The sequence below is a fragment of the Sphaeramia orbicularis genome, chromosome 13 (genome assembly GCF_902148855.1).
Source record: "Sphaeramia orbicularis chromosome 13, fSphaOr1.1, whole genome shotgun sequence".
Classification (NCBI taxonomy): domain Eukaryota; kingdom Metazoa; phylum Chordata; class Actinopteri; order Kurtiformes; family Apogonidae; genus Sphaeramia; species Sphaeramia orbicularis.
The window spans coordinates 38,026,854-38,046,877 of record NC_043969.1 but is presented as its reverse complement, the minus strand read 5'-3'; the positions used below and the strand labels follow the sequence as shown (position 1 = coordinate 38,046,877).

Here is a 20,024-nt window from a genome sequence, read left to right as displayed (position 1 = left end):
TTTGCAAAAATTATTTAAAAAAAAAAAAAAAAAAAAAAAAAAAAAAGCTAATTTGTAATGCTTGATTTTGTGTTTATCTGTGTGGAAACATTAGAATAGGTCTTGAGAATGTCTATTGCTGCAATATGTAACGGACATGCACCTGAAACAGCAAATATAAGAGTCTGACCAAAAAAAAAACGTCCCCACCTGGATTTAACTCTACAAACACTTCAGGCCATAAAGACCCAGTGCTACTTTTGTGTCAGGCCCCAAATTGCTTTTTCCCTATTTTTAAGTCATTTATCCCCATTTATGCTAATATTATGGTCCGTATTTTGCATTCTTAAGTGAAAATCAGGTTTGTAGAAGCCGATAACGTGAGAAATTTGCCATTTTTTAAATGTAATAGGCCAATAACATGATCAAATTATTGGCCTGGTAAAAAAAAAAAAAAAAAATTCTTTGCAAATGTAATACTGTGATAACATCTCTCTCTCTCTCTCTCTCTCTCTCTCTCTCTCTCCATCCATCATGTATTTATCTATTTCTCTCTCTCTCTCTCTCTCTCCATCATGTATTTATCTATTTCTCTCTCTCTCTCTCTCTCTCTCTCCATCATGTATTTATCTGTCTCTCTCTCTTTCTCCATGCATCTCTCTCTCTTTCTTTCTCCATGACACTCTCTCTCTCCATGTATCTCTCTCTCTGTCTCTCTCTCCATCATGTATCTGTCTCTCTCTCTCTCTCTTTTTCCATGTCTCTCTCTCTCCCCCTCTTTCCATCTCTCTCTCTCTTTCCATCTCTTTCTCCATGCATCTCTCTCTCTTTCTCTCTCTCTCTCTCTCCCCATCATGTATCTGTCTCTCTCTCTCTTTTTCCATGTCTCTCTCTCTCCCCCTCTTTCCATCTCTTTCTCCATGCATCTCTCTCTCTCTCTTTCCATCTCTCTCTCTCTCCCTCTCTCCATCATGTATTTGTCTATCTCTCTCTTTCTCCATGCATCCCTCTCTCTCTCTCTCTCTCTCTCTCTTTCCATCTCTCTCTCTCTCTCTCCCTCTCTCTCCATCATGTATCTGTCTCTCTCTCTTTTTCCATGTCTCTCTCTCTCTCTCCCCCTCTTTCCATCTCTTTCTCCATGCATCTCTCTCTCTCTCTTTCCATCTCTCTCTCTCTCTCCCTCATGTATTTGTCTCTCTCTCTTTCTCCATGCATCCCTCTCTCTCTCTCTCTCTCTCTCTCTTTCCATCTCTCTCTCTCTCTCTCCCTCTCTCTCCATCATGTATCTGTCTATCTCTCTCTCTTTCTCCATGTATCTCTCTCTATCTCTCTCTCCATCATGTATCTCTCTCTCTCCATGTATCTCTCTCTCTGTCTCTCTCTCCATCATATATCTGTCTATTTCTCTCTTTCCCTCTCTCTCCATCATGTATTTGTCTCTCTCTCTTTTTCCATGTCTCTCTATCTCTCTTTATCTCTCTTTCCATCTCTCTCTCTCTCCATCATGTATTTATCTATTTCTCTCTCTCTCTCCCTCCCTCTCCATCATGTATCTGTCTATTTCTCTCTTTCCCTCTCTCTCCATCATGTCTCTCTCTCTCTCTCTCTCTCTCTCTCTCTCTCTCTCACTGGCCAATAACATAATAAAAGTCCTGAACTGATAACATAATTTTTGGCCAATAATGCAATAACTTATTACGTTATTGGCCTGGTAAAAAAAACATGTCTTTGCAAATGCAATAACTGAGCCAATAACATATGAGCCAATATGTAATAATATGTTAATATCACTGTATTTAAGTTTCATTTATTCGATATAACTCTCTCTCTCCATGTATTTGTCTATTTAAGTTGATGGTTAAAATGATCTCTAGTCCTGTCTGCTGCTCCTTAGCCTTTCAAGCTATCTCCGAAGGAAGTGGAAGCACACGTTTACAAACATAGACAATGGTACGAGATGAAATATGTATGACATGTATGACAGGTAACTCACTCTTGAAGATATAGTAAAAATTTTCTCATCTGTAGCACAGTGTTAGTGTTTTTTATATTTCAGTAGTTTTTAGTACTTTAGTAGCATATGTATATTTAATATTTTATCCTGTAGCTTTTACACATGCCTACATTTTTCAGTATTTCGTGTGATATTTTTATACAGTCTTTTTTTTTTCTCACAGTTTTTGCTGCTAAACAGAACAGAGCTGCTAAACACATTTTCATTGTTTCTGTGACAATGACAATAAAGGTCTATTCTATTGTATTCTATTGTAAAGTATTCTATTCTATTCTAATCTGTTTTCTATCTGTTATTTACATTATTAGAACTCTAAACAGGTGTTATTGTATCATTAAGGAAGCAAAAGTAATGTGTTATATTGTATAAATGTGAGATGGGGGTGGGATTTCATAAGTTTTCTTCTTCCCACTCCTTTTTGAGCACTACATATTGAATATATTTTGTTTTTACTAGTGTGCATGGCAGTTGCTATTTTGTCTTGATCAGCTTTATTTATTAATATATTTGCTTGGATATTTGTTCCTTGTACACAAAAAACGTTTATTTTTTTTCTTCTGCTCAAAACAAATAATTGTATTGTATTGTATTGTATTGTATTGTATTGTATTCTATCAGTGTTGTGGCAAAACATGTCAAATATCAACCATAACCAACAGTTAAAATAACTTAACCCTTTGATGCATGAATTATGAGAGCCTTAGTCAATTTTTTTTCCTGAATGTTTTTATTCCTCTTTAGACATGAAAAAAAAAAAAAAAAAAAAAAAAAAAAAAAAATATAATATATATATATATATATATATATATATATATATAAATATAAATATATATATATATATATATATATATATATATATATATATATATATATATATATATATATGTATGTATAGAATTGAAATTTTTTTTTAATGAATCTATTTTTTATGGAGTTACAAAAGTGTCAACTCAGCATGACACCGTGTTTTAATTTCTGAAGCAAAGAAACATGCATTTAAAATGCAACATCAGAAAGTGATACACTGTGTCAAAACTATGAAATAAAAACATTTTTAATGTAGCTAATCTGATGTTTTCCCACATTTTAACATACTCCAATACTAGTTATTACTCACTTCATGGAGATAGTATCCCAAAAACCCTTTTTGTTTAAGAAAATTGTTAAATACAGTCTAATAAGAACCAGCGATTGATTTACACTCAAACATGTTACTGTAGATCAGGTTTATCTAGGACAGTAAAGTTACAGTAATGGTATGAATTGCAGTGTATGGGATGATGCATAAGCGTCCACTGTGTTGGCTGATATGGAACTACAGCAACAAAATCCATGAATATATAAGAGAATAGCTTTGAATAGCTGTCCACTGTAGTGACCACTATGGATGAAAGGGTTAAGTTCATAACTCGACATGTTATTACTGCTCATTTTCAAGACAATTTGAAGTCTTTGAATCTGCTGCATCGAATATTATCTGAAAGTCCATAATTTAACAAGACTCACTATTGTGTTGTCTTGTTTTGTGTATTGATATTAGAGAAACAGACAGAGGAGGAAAATACCTGTTTAGATAAATATTTGTATTAGTGTGGACAGGATATTTATTTTCATTTTATAACCCTGATGTGGAGTAAATTATTGCTAAACTTTTTCAGTCAGTTCAGGTTAGTTTAACTTTTCTGATCAATAAATTTCACCATCAACCCTCATATTTTCTCAGCTGAAAAATGAGGATGGTATTTGAAATCTGATTTTTTTTTTTCTTCCCCTGTAGACCCCCCCCCCCCCCCGAGTGTGTTATCAGCAATAGTGATGACTACCCACTTCATCTGATCATTCATTTTTCTCTAATTATCTCACATGTGCATTCTGTCTGCCCATGACATTTAGCAAGGGCTTTTTCACTAAGTCACAGGGCAGGCCCAGATGCCATTAGGTGATAAGGTTCATTTATTGTGGGGCTCTCATCAGCACATTTTCCTGCCTTAAGGCGTAAAATACAATCCACACTGATTAGCATCGGCCCCATATCAGGAGGAACATAATAGGCCCGCTCTGAAGGTGAACCTTTTCAGGGCGCTGTCTTTAGTCGACGCAGACAATTGCCACCGATTCTTTGCAGCTGGAGGATTATCTCCGAGGCTTTGTGGCCTGAGTTCGACCCATAAAAGGGGGATGAAGTTGTTTTGTATTCACATTATGCCGATGTAGAATTCAGTAATTAAATCATTGAGTAACAGCATGTCCTTCATACTTATAGTTCGTACCTTGATGTAATATCGCTGTCAAGGTTTATTAATTGATATAAAGACAAATTAGAATCGAACCAGTGTGTTTCGCCAGACAGTAATTGGAACGACCCTGTCTCTTGCTTGCCCTTGTGGAAAAAATAATAAAGAAGAAAAAAAAGTGGTAAGCTGTAAATGTGAGTTCATCTATTAGCAGTGATGGGTGTAACGTGTTATAAGAGTAATGCATTACAGGAATGGATTACATTTGGTTTTTACACAGTAGTGTAAGGCAGGGGCGCCACTACCAATTGTGGGCCCCATGAAAGCATAAACATTGTGGACCCTTCATAAATTCAGTATCTACTCAATCTGGCGGACTGGGGGGGGGGGGGGGGGGTACGTGGGGGTGTGGTCCGTACATAGCGTCACTTACGCTAGCGTGAAACAAAACTGATACTTAGCATGCTTTCAACATCCAACTCACGACTTCTATGCCCCTATTATACAGCAGACCTATGGGCCCCCCACAAATGCTAGGCCCCATGAATTTGTCATGTTTAAACCCCTCCCCCCACTTATCAGCGCTCCAGGTGTAAGGCATTACTAATCAATTTACAGTTATATTTTACTCGGTAGATGTTCAATAGTGCTTGCATTACAACACACTTTTCACCCTAAATTTAACCCTTTCATGCACAAATTATGAGAACCTTAATCAAATTTTTTTCCTGAGTGTTTTTATTCCTCTTAAGGCATGAAAAAAACAATGCGTTTGAAAATTTTCTTCTGAAAAATAAATAAAAATAAATAAAATAAAAATAATTGAAAAAAAGTAAAAAAAAAAAAAAAAAAAAAAAAAAAAAAACATTAAAAAATCATAATGGGAAAAAAAAAAAAAAATCTTATGAACCTATTTTTCATGAAGTTGCAAAAATGTCCACTCAGCTGGACACCACACGTTTAATTTTTGACGCACAGAAACATGTATTTACTGATAAATTGTGTGAAAACTATGGGGAGGGCTTGTAATTCTGGGGGTTTATGATCAGGAGAGATCTACATTATGTTACCGATTCATGTCAGAAAAGATATGTAGTGTCTTAAAACTTTAATAAAGACGTGTAAAAAAAACAAACAAACAAAAAAACAACGAAAAGAACAACAAAATCCATGAACAACTGTAGAATAGCTGTCGACTGTAGTGACCAGTATGCATGAAAGGGTTAATTGCTCAAATGAAAAAAAAACAAACAAACAAAAAAACAAACAAATAGCAAGACCATGAGACCTTGAGGAATCAAAAATGCGTCTGTAAAGTTCTATTTCCTGTTGGTGTTCAGCCAATGGGTGAAGACAGCAGAGGACAGTCCATTGTCCACATGGACGTATGCTCAGTACTAACTCTAACCCTGCTTTACAGAAGCTAGTTAGCATGTTAGCTAGTTAACACGATCCCTGTGATCAGCAATGACAAGGTAAGCTAACGATTCTATGACTAGTTTGAATTCTTTATCGATTGTGGATTTATCTACCGGCATCCTCAGCCCCACCTCCTGTTTGAACATGTAAAATGTTGGAAAAAATGCGAGCATTCCCTCTGGGATTTGAACATCGTAGACCGTAGTGTTACTTACTGAGCTATCCATCCACATGTACTTCAGGGAAAAAATTTAAGCGTCCCAAGGCTCTACTATCTCTGGTATTGGACGACTTTCTGTATGCAACCCCAAAGTAATACAGGAGTCATGTAATGCATTACAATTCTGAGACAGTAATATTGTAAGGTAAGGAATTACTTTTATCAGTAACAAGTAATCTGTAATCCTATATTATAAAAGGGAAGTGGAATCTTTGTGTGTGTGTGTGTGTGTGTGTGTGTGTGTGTGTCTCAGGTATCACACAAAATCTGGAAAGACCTGACTGCTGCTTATGTGTTTTTGGTCAAGGAACAGACTAGCGAAATGGCAAGTTGATAGGACCAATGTTATGGGAGATATTAGGTTAGAGATATTAGATTATATTATTAGTAATTTCGGAATACAATAGCCTTACAATGGCCAATCACGTTGCTGTGCCTAGAATCATAGAATCATCATTGAAGTGGTTACCTAGCAACAGATAAACAAGAGGCTAGTGCTTTTAAATCTTGGGGTCGGGACCCCACATTGGGTCGCCTGGAATTCAAATGGGGTCACCTGAAATTTCTAGTAATTGATAAAAAAAACAAAACAACAACAACTCACTAATAAAAAATATATGGTGAGTTGACAGAGACAATCCCAATCCATAACAGACATGACAAACTGTGAAGCTGAAACTGAAGCACTGTGGTTCTGTTTATCTGTCAAATGTTCATTGTGGTCTGTTTCAGATGCTGCAGCTCTTTCATAATTCATAGTTTGAGTTCTTGTTTGTTCAGTATTAATTGTCAGCCTTGTAAATCCAAGCTGGACTGACTGTAAATATCCTGACCAAGGAAAATCAAATTCTTGCTTTGTGCAGTAATCTACACCTGGCTTTTCTGCCTCCGTCCATAATAATGTACATTATATAGACTAAATGTCGCCTAAAATTAACATTTATTTGAAACATAATATAGCAAACTATTATTACATGATCAAAAACAAATTAATTTGAGTAAAAAAAAGTCTCCGTTTTGAATGTCTGGGGTCACCAGAAATTTGTGACGTTAAAATGGGGTCACGAGCCAAAAAAGGTTGGAAACCACTGCACTAGCACCATGACCCGTGAGGAACTACGGGTTCTAGATCTTCTGATACAGTTCATTCCTTTACTTTCTTTACTTTCTTGGTAAATTCCACTGACATTTTCGTATAGCCTAATAAATAACAAAGCAGCAGATTTTCCCATCCTGTTGCCAATCCGAACAGTTTTTCATTTTCTTGTCCTTATGTGACTGGATGTTTTTCACTGAGTTGCCAAGTGGCTTTGAGTGAGATAGAAATATTTTCAGGAATCCAGAATGTGCTGGAAATATCACAGGTGACAAAGCTTAGCCCTGTCGAACCTGCTGAAGCCCCTGTTTAATGACTTCCATCTGTGTGTTTTACATAAGGAGTTTAATTTGACTAAAGATGAGGCCAAAGGCAACTGGGCTGTAGGTATATATACATATCATTCACCTGTAGTATAGAGTTAGCTTTTACATATTTCAATAGTTCCAGTGGTACTTTTGGAGCATATGTGAATTTCATATTTTTTCTTGGAACTACATTTTTTTTTTCTTTCTTTTCTTCTTCATACAGTTTTTTTTTTTTTTTTTAAGTGTTTTTGCTGCTAAACAGAACTGAGCTGCTAAACTGATTTTCATTGTTCCTGTGACAATAAAATTAGCGTTTATTTGCAACGTTGTATAGGAAACTATTACAGGATCAAAAACAAATTAATGTTAGACAAAAAAAAAAAAGTCTCTGTTTTGAATGTCTGGGGTCGCCAGAAATTTGTGATGTTAAAACAGGGTCACGAGCCAAAAAAGGTTGGGAACCATTGAAATAGGGTCACGTCGCCATGGCATCAGATTTTATGTGTAGACACAGAAATGCCAGCTGAGAGGTTATTAGTGATCTGATGTTCACAAACAAATCAAATCTTTTGAACGGCTGAAATGAAATGAACGATGGGAACCAAATCTTTGTAAAGAGCCGTTCGTTTATTTTTATTCATGTATTGTTTTTTTAAGGAGGTCCCACTGCCTGTCAATTTAGTGTCACCGGGGAGGCACTGGGCAGGAGGAGAATGTTCAAGCAGAAAAAAAAAGAGTGCTTGTGCATGTCTCATGGAAAGAAGTTAGCAAAAAAACAACAGTTTGAAGCATGAGGTGAGCATACTGGAGGAGGCGGAGCTGGAAGACTGGAGGAGGTGGAGCTGGAAGACTGGAGGAGGTGGAGCTGGAAGACTGGTCGAAACCAGAGAGAAGTTTGAGAATGAGTGAGTGACCACCTGTGAGTAATGAGCCAAAGAAAAATTTTATTTCATAAGAAAATGTTTTATTTTCTTCTTCATTTTTAGGCTACAGACTAGTCCACATACTGTACCGTGATGTTTCTTGTCAAATTCCAGCATTTGCCTAATGTCACCTCTAATGTCATGTATTGTAACTAACTGTTCTTTTTTATGGTAAGATAATATTTACTGCCACGCCAATTAAACACCTTTAAAATGTAATGTCAATCATCATATATAGCCTATTTGGTCATTAAAACATTGGAGTTTCAAAATAATACAAAAACCATAAAAGAGCCAGTCTTTTGAACGGCTCTTTTCAGTGAACGGCTCCTGATTGAACGTCTCCCTTCAAAGAGCCAAAAGTCCCATCACTAGAGGTTATTCAACTGAAAATACCAGTGGAATTTACCAAGAAAGAAAAAAACAGTAAAGTAATGAACCGTGTCTGCACCGTAAGCCTGGACTTTGTATTTACTAAAATGCTTTAATTACAATGTACTTGAATGATTTAAGTTTCATTACATTACTATAAAATGTTCAGTATATTCTACTAATTTGTAGACATAGTCAAAAGTACGAAAAAGTTTAAGCTGAATTGATTTAAATCGCTAAGTTTTAGTCATGACAACGCCTTTTTATCACCGCATTGCATTGTGGGTAGTGGGCATGTTGTTGAAAATGTGTTCTTTTTCTGTGCACAGGTTCAGCGGGGTTGTGGTGTTAGTGTTAATTTGGACTTAATGTGTGTATGTCAATGTTTATTGGCCTTTTTGTGTTTGTTTCTGTATTTTTGTAGAGCTGCACCATGAGTGAGAGCCATAGGAAGAACAATGGCTTTACTGTTAACCTAGATTAGATATTGTTTAATGAAAATCTTTACGCTTTGCCAAAAATAAAAGCACTTCCTGAACTGGTAAATTACACTGAGCTATCTTCCTGCTTAACGTCCATCCATGCTGCAATATATTAAGTTGAATGACTTCATAAAGCAATTTCTACTGCAAAAAATTTTAATTTAAGTCAACTTAGAATGAGTCCAATGCACTGATTATCTGAAGCAATTGAAATTGCTACAAATTTTAAGTTAAATTAACTTGGCATTTAGTGTGTTGTACTTAAAATAGCACTTCCATTCAAATCAAGCATTTAAGTTTAATATACTCAAGTTTTCATAACTCATTACTTAATTTTTTAAGGTAACCGGTTTGCTCAAATTTTTTAAGTAAACTCAACTTATCTGGTATTATAGTATGAGGATCTACAGGGTGTATCAAAAAAAGGGTTAACACTAACCCTAACCCTAACTTGGCCTGTCCTCAGTGACATTTTCAGGCCTAAACAAGTTGAATGAACTTTGAAAAGCAGGAACAGCTGCCATGGGTAAACAAATGAAACTGACATGGTGGCCAAAGTGTTAATGCTGTAACATGGTAATTTTGTGGAAAACAAGATGGATGCCTATTGTCCCCTCCCATGACCTTTGATTGGATTTAAATCCCACCCCTACTTCGCCCAAACCAGTTTTAACTTGGATTACACAATTTGCCCCTGCTAACTCATGCATAAAAACCTGGGTCTGTAAATTTGGACGAATATCCACCAATCCCCTACCTACTGACATCTATAAAAGAAAATTCCAAAAATTATCAAATGTGGAACTGGGGGTCATTTTTCCAAATGTATATATATATTTACATTTGGCTTCGTATTTGTTTTGTATTTTGTGACATATTTATTTACTTGCTTTAGACTGGTAAAATGTTTTTGCATCATTTCATTAGGTTTATATTATTTACCTGTTTTGTACTTTCTGGATATGTAGTTTTGCACTTGGTTTTGTTTTCATTTGGCACTATCTTTGGATGTATTTAGTTGGTTTGTTTGACTTTATACAGTATGATTTTATAGCTAGTTGTGTATGGCTAACCATTAAGGTTATTATTATTTAGAAGGGGGCAGGAAATATAAGATTTTCTTCATCCTGCTCCTTTTCGAGCATGGGTGTGTACATGTTTGTTTACTTGATGATTACACTGGTCAACAACAAATTTATTGTTTAAGTTTTCGGAGCTGATTTCGGCAAGGCAAGTTTATTTGTATAGCACATTTCAGCAACAAGGCAATTCAAGGTGCTTCACACAGGACATTGAAATGAAAGAAACAAAAAGAAACACATTTAAAACATTATAAAAGAAACGTATAAAAGGTGATTAAAAACAGCAAGTAAGAAAACAACACATAAAATAAAAAAATAAAAAATAAAAAAATAAACACACACACATATTAAAGTAAGAGTTGCAGTGCAGAGTTTCAAAGAGAATATAAAATTTAAAAAGTCAAAAGCCTTTTAGTCAAAGGCAGCAGTGAACAGGTGAGTCTTTAACCTGGACTTAAAAGAACTCAGACTCTCAGCAGACCTGATATTTTCTGGTAGTTTGTTCCAGATATACAGAGCATAGAAAGAATTTACGATAATTTTGGTGTGCTGAATCCAAAAATCACATTAATTTTGCTCAATCAAGTCAACTTTCTGAACCATGCTACATATTGGCTTTTTAACATTTTTGCTTACATTTATGGGCATTTTCACATCATATGATACAAAATTCTTTCATATTTCTTGCAATTAACGAGTTGTGACGATTTTACTTTTGCCAATTTATGATTAATGTTTTTTTTTTAATATTACAGGTGAATGAAATGGCTTCAACTAGAAGATCTTGCAAAAATAAGCCTGACGTATTCTGTACATCTGCGGTGAATACACCATTGTATCTAACAGGAATCAAGTCACAAGTTTCATAAAGAGTGCTTACCAATCTTATTTTGGTATTAATTATTATATTTTGTGAGAAGATCAATTTTTTTCAAAATCAAATTAGCTAAAAAACCTGACCTGTTTGAGAAAAACAGATGTGATTTTTGGATTTAGTGGTGCAAAATGGTTCTAATTCAGTTGAAAAAACCTAGACAACTTGCAAAAAACGTTTTTTTGTAACCCAGTGTTATTGAATGATACTGATGAAATGCACAACCATGAACTAACTAACTAAATAAATAAATAAATATATTTTTTTGATACACCTTGTAGAACACACTAGTGTTTTACAGATTGAAAGTAACTTGCACAACACTGCCTATCAGAGCATGATATAGACCCATTCCCATTTAAAGTGACATTCAGAAGTATTTAATGACAGAATAGGCCTTTTTCTCCTCCCATGTTTAGCTAGCTTACGGTGATCCATTACAAGCTGCAGTGACACAATCTAATAATGAAGTAGATTATGTAAGAGAAACCACCTCCAGCAGTTGTTAGTGGATGTAATGGTGAGGACAGCTAATTAGTTGGGTTGGTTGTCTTTGATTTATATAGTCTTTCCTATCATTCCTTAATCAGCTGAAAGCAATGATCCTTGTGCCGACAAAAAAAAAAAAAAAAAAAAAAAAAAAAACTTTAATTACAAAGCTCGCGATCGTGACAGAAATGCCAAGCTCCGAAAGCGGTGTTTAAAAGTCGCATAGGATTGTCACATTTTCTACATTGATAATTCAGATAATTGAGTTGTAATTAGATGCATTACATTGTTTAGGGAGTATCGAGACAACATGTGAGCGAGTCATTTAGTCGGGGCGGCGGATCAAAGAGCGAGGCTATAAATCAGTTACGTAAGCAGGTGCTCGGGTGCAAGTGTCTGCTCCAGATAAATGCGGGGCTTCGCCGACGGAAAGCTGAATGTGTGAATGAGATGAGCCTGGCAACACAAATTCAGTCATGTGCTCCCAGATTTATACGGTACAGTTGATGACTTCATTTCCCTGAACCATTAAACCTGGAGGGGAATCATTGGGAAAAATTACAGTTTATTAGTTTAAGATAATAAGCTCAAAGATTTACATTTATGCGAAAGTACATTTAGATCCGTCATCATCAACTGTGGCTCAGCCTGGTATTAGACTCATCATTTTTTGTTTTGAATCTCTTAAAGTGTTATTCTAGTCTTTTAGTCTTTATTTAATGGAAAAAAACGGGAGTGTACCACACTTTGAATGCTGTCAGATGGAGCAGATCAAGAAGAAGCATCATTTTTAGTCATTTTTTTGTTGTCTGGAGATGAGAAAACCTATTGGGAGGGCTTTAAGAGAGGATTTCCACCACCAAAAGAATCACAAGAATGTAGTTTTGACCATTTGTAATATTATAATGTAACCTATCCACGTAATAAACATCATTTCCTGATTCTCAGAGCATTTATGTTCATTCCTCAGTATTCACTCTGCTGCAGTACAAAAACACAGACTTTATGTGCGATGATAAAGAGTAGGGAAAATGAATGAAATGAATAATTAAAGTAAAGTTACAAGTTTTAAATGACTTGAAACATTAGTAAAAAAAGAAAGAAAGAAAGAAAGAAAAAAACCCCACAAAAAAACCAAAAAGAACATAATGAAAGCACAATATTTACAAGTTAAAATAGAGAATAAGTAAATATATCATATGCACACATATATACACATTCATATATAAATGAATATGTATTTACACATTCAAACATATTTATGTATATACATCATACATCTATCTACACTCACACGTACATGGAAATCTACTGATATATAGATATATACACACTTACACCTAGGCATAGATACATTAGATTTATTTTGTTTATTATGTGCTTGACAACAAGTGGAAAAAGTAGAATGTATTTACTCTCACACACATTCTATAGTCATATAAAAAATAAAGAATCGGTTATCTATTAAATAATATAATATAGAGCCTGAATGTCCTTACAGCAGCATACTGTCAACATATCAACAATATTACCTTGGTATTAACTAACAATACATGTAGTACCATTTAAATTCATATTTTATAATTTAATATGTTTTTTGTCATTATTATTACCATCACGACTAAAAAGTGATACCAATAATAATAGTAGTAATAATAGCAATAACAATAATAATACTAATACAACAACAATAATGCTAATAATTAGCATTAGCTAACGTCTCACTGCATCTACCAAACATGATGTTTATGGATTCCTATGATATAAACTCAGGATTTTATTAATTGTTTCACATCTACACTCTTTATATTCTGTTTGTCAGTTTGATTGTCTTCCCCTGAGCTGGACAGCACAGATAAAGGACTGACAATTTGGGTCAACATGGACCAATTTAGGGGATGAAGCTATGCTGGAAGTGAAATGATGCACGTCTGTAAAAGGTCCAAGCTTTTAAAGTATTCCAGACAGTAAAAAGGACTGATTGAAGAAACTATTACTGCAGGTAAAACGCTGACTATGGAATTTAGCCACAATTAAACCACCCCCAGATGGTGTTTCACTAAAAAAAAAGAAATGATAGTTTAGTAAACAAGCATAATGCACCCAAATGCACCACTGAACGACACATGAAGTCATTCCTGTCTGTTTAATTTCACCTTATAACCACTTAACTATAACTGCACACATTATTTTTTGCACACCTATTTATGTATATTTATTTTAATATCATATTGATAATATTTGTCAACTACATATTTTTAAAATTGTTGTTCTAATTGTGTTTTAATATGTATGTTTGGTGTGTATATTTGTAGTATTGATAGCTTCTTTCCTGCTACTTTTTATTATACTTGCATTGAGCAACTGTAACATACAACAGTTTCTCCTGGGATTAATAAAGTGTTCTGATTCTGACTCTGATAAAGGCTCCACCACAACTGACATGGTGGACTGGACGTGAGTTTTACATTAAAATTAACAATGAATTTGATGCATACACCCACGAAAGCCTTAAAGGAGTGATCTTTTACTTTTTTAAATGGAATTCTGCATTTTCAAACATTTCCCTGTGGTCTACATAAACTGTAAATGCTCTGCTTGGGTCTGAATTCTTCACTAATTCAACTCCACAGGTCCATCTTCAACCCTATTTCTGAGTAATGACACCAGAAAGGTGGTTTTGAGCGCTGGCCCTTTAAATGCAAATGAGCCACTTCATGCCCCACCCCCTCCAGGTTGTTGACCATGCTTTCTGTCCCATTCAGCCACTTGTGTTCATTAATTCAACCAACAACTGAACATTTTAGGTTTGGACATATTTTCAGTATGGACTACAACCACTGTTGCTGACAAAAATTATGGCGTACTCGGAGAAATGTTCGTCACTTCCCCTGCCATTTAAAAAAAAAACAGGTACATATCGGTAAATTCTCTTGTCGGTATCCCTGACCACTGTCGATAAAAATCAAGGGTTGGACCTCACGTGACTTCAACTGCAGCTCACTGCTCCTAATGTAGCTACTACATGCTAATGCTAATCCCTAATGCTAATGGTAGACGCTGTGTGTATTACAATGGGTAAAATGCAGAGACCAAATTTACCTACAGGAATAATAAAGCGAGTTAACCTTTATATTATTTTAGACTTACAATTTTTGTAAGTTAGGGTCTGCTCAACTTAAAGGAGTGATATTTTGCTTTTTCAAAATGGAATTCTGCATTTTAAAACATTTCCCTGTGGTCTACATAAACTGTAAATGCTCTGCTTGGGTCTGAATTCTTCATTAATTCAACTCCACAGGTCCATCTTCAACCCTGTTTCTGAGTAATGACACCAGAAAGGTGGTTTTGAGCACTGGCCCTTTAAATGCAAATGAGCCACTCCAGGCCCCGCCCCCTCCAGGTTGTTGACCGTGCTAAAACTGAACATTTTAGGTAATGGGCTCAAAGTTTGAACATATTTTCAGTTTTTACTACAATCACTGCTGCTGATAAACAATTATGGCATACTCGGAGAACTGTTCGTCGCAAGTCTTAACCTTATTTGTGCAAATGTTGTGACATAACTAGTAATAAAACGTAACAAATTAAGCAGGAATTGAAACAGGTTGTAGAAATCCACTCAATTTTTGAATGAATATAAAGATAGCTTTGCAGCACCTGGAGGGTTCAAATTCAAACTTGTGGAACTATTAGGGTCCAAATACACAAATAAATGAACCAAAGACTAATAAAAGTGGGTTTAGCAAAAAATAGTCGCTTTTCCATTGACCCTCAAATTGCACAAATATAACTTGCGCATAAAAATGTGCCTAATAGAAAAAACCCCGACAATTTTGCCAAAAGTCTCAGTTTTCAATTAAAAGTTTTTGTGCTGGCAAGAGGTGGTTTTTTGGGCATAGCACAAATGGTATATCACGCAAAACTGCAATGGAAAGACCTTTTTTTGCAACTGGAGTCAGGTGAATTAAAAAAAATGGATGTTGAAGTATGTTACAACAAGCGAAGAAGAAGAAGAAACATGTCGCGGTATGTGTGGACACACCAGGAAACCCAATAATTGTTTAAATTTAGGACGAGATAGAGAGGTAATATATAATAATAATGAATATATCTGTAAATCAACACCATATTTACGTTCGTCGCCATGTTTATGGAATGACTTCTCATGTCATCTCGCAATAATAAATAAATCATCACATTTGTGATTTAATGGGAAAAACGACATTACGCACCTCTGTTTTTTCGACACTTAGTAAATATCGGTAAAGTTTTACACAGATGTCCAATGGAAAAGTGACTTAATGACCCCTTTAAAACCAGGACTCTGAGTCGTAGTCGTAGTAGTTTGGTTATTGTCCTTTACACATATTAGAGTTTTAGGGATGGTATTTTTACTCCAACTGAGGCATATCCATTTATTGTAACACAGTGTTCATTGATAGTGTTTATGCTGCATTCAATGTTCCTCCAGAAGTACGATCGGTAGACCTTCCTGACAGACAAAAGCCAAAGCTGGAATGATGTCTGCTCATCATCGTATGAAACCAGACTAGATCTGCCCCTTAACAGATAAATGGTTACGATTGGCTCCCATTGATCTAATCTGAGTGGAAATCAGTTTGAAGGGAACAGCACCACATGTATCTGCTAGAGCAATTGTTTTATCATCCAACAGGCTTCCTATGACTGATACAATTACAATCAAGTCCTTGTATTTACTGTATCCGGAACTGTGGGTCTGTGGCGACATTCCCCCCAGCACTGACCTTTCTGTTTTTTTTTCCAAATGTGAATAAATACTGCTATGACTAACCAGACTTAGACACGACCAGTGGCTGCAGGTGATAGAAATCCAAAGACATCTAGAAATCTACAGGTCAATGGTTTGACGTCAGAAAGATATGAGCAATGTTTACATCCCTCACATGGTCACTTGGAGACCTCTAGTGGTTGTTTGAATAAATGCAGTCACTCCAGTGTTGTTGGTAAATAGAGATAAACCTTAGAAGGAGGTGGTAGAGGATGGAAATTGATGAATAATAATTGTTTGTGCCCAGTTTTTGAAGGTAAATGCTGGGTTTGTTTTTGGAACATTCATTATGTAGCATTCTTATTATAGCCCTTACCACAATCTTTTCCTAAGCCTAACCAATCTAAAGCAAGATAAACCAGATTTTGATGAAATTTTCAGGAAATGGTGACACTGGCACAAGGAACACATGATTAAATTTTGGTGGTGGTGGGGGGTGTTTGATGAAATTTTCAGGAAATGTTGATACTGGCACAAGGAATAAATGATTACATTTTGGTGGTGATGGGGGGGGAAGGGGGCTGATCTGCCTTGGTAGAGGTCTGCACCCTCTGAGTGGTTTTCTAGTTTCTTTCTTTCTTTCTTTGTTAACACTCTAGCAGCAAACCTATAGGTTGAATTCATACCAAATTTGATTTATAGATTGCCAGTGACCCAGAATAGATGCCATTTCATTTTGGGAACAGTAGGTCAAAGTTCAAAATTTTTATGAATTTTTTTAAGTCTTTTTTATTTCCCCATTTTCATATAATGGGCAAAATTTCTAGGTGGTTTTCTAGTTTCTTTGTTTGTTTGTTTGTTTGTTAACACTCTAGCAGCAAAACTTTTGGTTGAATTCATACCAAACTGACTTTATAGATTGCCAGTGACCCAGAAGGGATCTCATTGTTTTGGGAACAGTAGGTCAAAGTTCAGATTTTTTATGAATTTCTAAAACCTTCCCATTTACTTATAATGGGCAAAATATGCGTGAGGGGTGGCGTTTATTGTGACTGGCATCACTTGTTTAGGTTTGAAGATATGATGGAAGTGACAACACTGGGCAATCATTGCCACAATAAGAAAAAGGACTTGTTCTATTTTTTGTATCATAATTAGGTATGCTGATTCTAAATCTAAATTTAAAATTTCTCCTGCATAAGTCAATAAATTACCATTAATACTTTATCATACCAGTGTTTTCGGTCTATAGACTCTAAGTGATTAGACTTCTGATGCTTGAATGTGAATAAAAATATTTCAGGTTGTTTGTTGTGGTTCCTTTTACTCACATTTAATTATAGCATTTATTATAGCCCTTACCGTAATCCTTTCCTAACCCTAACCAATCTGAACCAAACCTTAGACTAGACATTATCACAGCCTAGATATGACAGTTAGCAGCATGTGTTAATGTTCTCATTGGCAATTTCATTAATATGTATGTTGTTTTGGGATCGTCTTGCAGCTGATAAATTGTATTATTTAGGTTTGAAGATGTGCATGAAGTGACAACAGTGGGTAATCATCGGCACAAGGAGAAACATACCTTTACCAATTTTTGTATCATAATTATGCTTAGTCTAAATCCATAATTTCTCCTGTACAAGTCAATAAATAGCCATAAATACCTTATCACACCAGCGTTTTAGGTCTGTAGACTCTAAGTGATCAGAATTCAGATGCTTTCAATTGCAGAGAGTAAAAGGCGGTGTCGTCCAAAGTCATGCAAAACTAAAACTGGAATTTTCATCGGACCCACATTGGAGAACTAATTTGGTAATCCCATATTCCCCTCAAAGCTCATCTCTCTACAGTTAATAGCTTGGGATTCATTTATGCAAGTGGTGCAAAATGCTCTGGAAACCACCGAGGCTTCAAGTATGATCAACTAGTCGAGAGCATGATGAAAACATATGAAGAGGATTCTTTGTTTGTCAGTATTTTGTACATGTGGACATGCAACACACATACTAGGAGCTTTGGGCCACCATGTCAGGTGTCCAGGGAGCAAACATCCACCTAAAACAATCTGATTGGGTGGGTTGAAGAATGTCACTCAAAATTCATTTCCTCCACTCGCACATTGATTTTTTTTTCCCCACCTAGTTTGGGTGATGTAAGTGATGAGCAACGATTTCATCCAGATATTTCTGAAATGGAAACAAGGTACCAAGAGGCATCAACCTGAACATGATGGTGATTATAGTTGATTCTACAGCGAGAAACTGTCACAACCACAAGACTACGACACACTGTCTGAAACAGTTCTGATCCAAGCTGATGGGCTCTGATACATTTGCTCCTCATTGGGCTTGATGTTAATATCTATGATTAAAGTTGATGTTTAGCACAGACGGTCTTCGTTAACCCAAGATTGGAAAATTAGTTGTTTTTTTTACTTGTTTGCTTAACTCAAAATTCTGACAAAGTTGAAGTGATTTTAGATTTAGAATTAGCATGCCTGATTTAGTAAAGATGGTTTTCTTCCAGTAGCAGATGATTTTTGTTGTTGCTGTCTGGTATTATCAACAGACTGAGCCTTTTAAAAGAAAGACGAGAAGGACTGAGACTGAGGACTGATACAGATGTAGAGCTCTTGCTGTTGATTTATTTAGGTGGAACGGTGGCTTTATGGTTAACTATTTTGCACTATTTAGAGTTCCAGGAGCCTTTCTATGTTGAATTTACCTGTTTTTTCCACACCATGTGGGTTTTCTGTGGATCCTTCACTCCCCCCACCATTAAAAACAGGTACATATCGGCAGTGGTGTAGTCCAGGGTATACACTGATATACACCAAGGAAAATAAATATTGCTAACTTCTGCCAGCCACCTCTGGAACCTGATTGGACACCTCAGGTGCCAGTGCCACTCCAGCTGATTGACAGGTCACTGCATGTCTCGTTGAAAGATGCGTGATTATTGGAAATGTGAACGAGAAAGGCAGAATAAACGCGTTTCAAGTCAGTGACACATGTCGAGAGAACCTACTTTCATGGAATACATAATTCTGAGGTGAGTTTTAAGGTGGTTTCAGAATGAGTCACTGTTTTAAACTACTGGTCATATGACTGCACTTTTAGAGAAGAGATTTTGTCGCCATTAGTTAAACCGTGTGAGTAGGCTGACGTTATCCTATGTTTCCTTCATGCTGAATACATTTACATTCATGCAGCTGCTTGTGTGATCAGTAAAACCTACAAACTGATTCTAATCAAGTCATGATCATTTTATAATAGTGAGCAAATACTACTGACGGATTTTTGGGTAAATTAAATATAATAGTCTTACAGGGGTTGGACAAAATAATGGAAACACCTTCACCTCAAGATGATAATGCCCCAATCCATACAGCTAGAATTGTTAAAGAATGGCATGAGGAACATTCTAATGAAGTTGAGCATCTCGTATGGCCGGCACAGTCCCCAGACCTCAACATTATTGAGCATTTATGGTCAGTTTTAGAGATTCAAGTAAGACGTCGATTTCCACCGCCATCATCTCTAAAAGAGTTGGAGGGTATTCTAACTGAAGAATGGCTTAAAATTCCTTTGGAAACAATTCACAAGTTGTATGAATCAATACCTCGGAGAATTGAGGCTGTAATTGCCGCAAAAGGCGGACCTACACCATATTAAATTATATTTTGTTGATTTTTTAAGGTGTTTCCATTATTTTGTCCAACCCCTGTATATGTCACTGTTTCTAAAACAGGGCATTTTTCTGGACTACTTTAA

General features: G+C 35.8%; 1 long non-coding RNA gene across 1 annotated transcript; it reads left to right on the top strand.

Annotated features, from left to right (window-relative positions):
• The first annotated feature begins 295 nt into the window (after positions 1-295).
• Positions 296-19,531, top strand: LOC115432038 (uncharacterized). The gene is made up of 3 exons (XR_003937158.1): positions 296-308; positions 14,163-14,166; positions 19,411-19,531. It is a non-coding gene; the product is annotated as an uncharacterized LOC115432038 (long non-coding RNA).
• Positions 19,532-20,024: the final 493 nt, after the last annotated feature.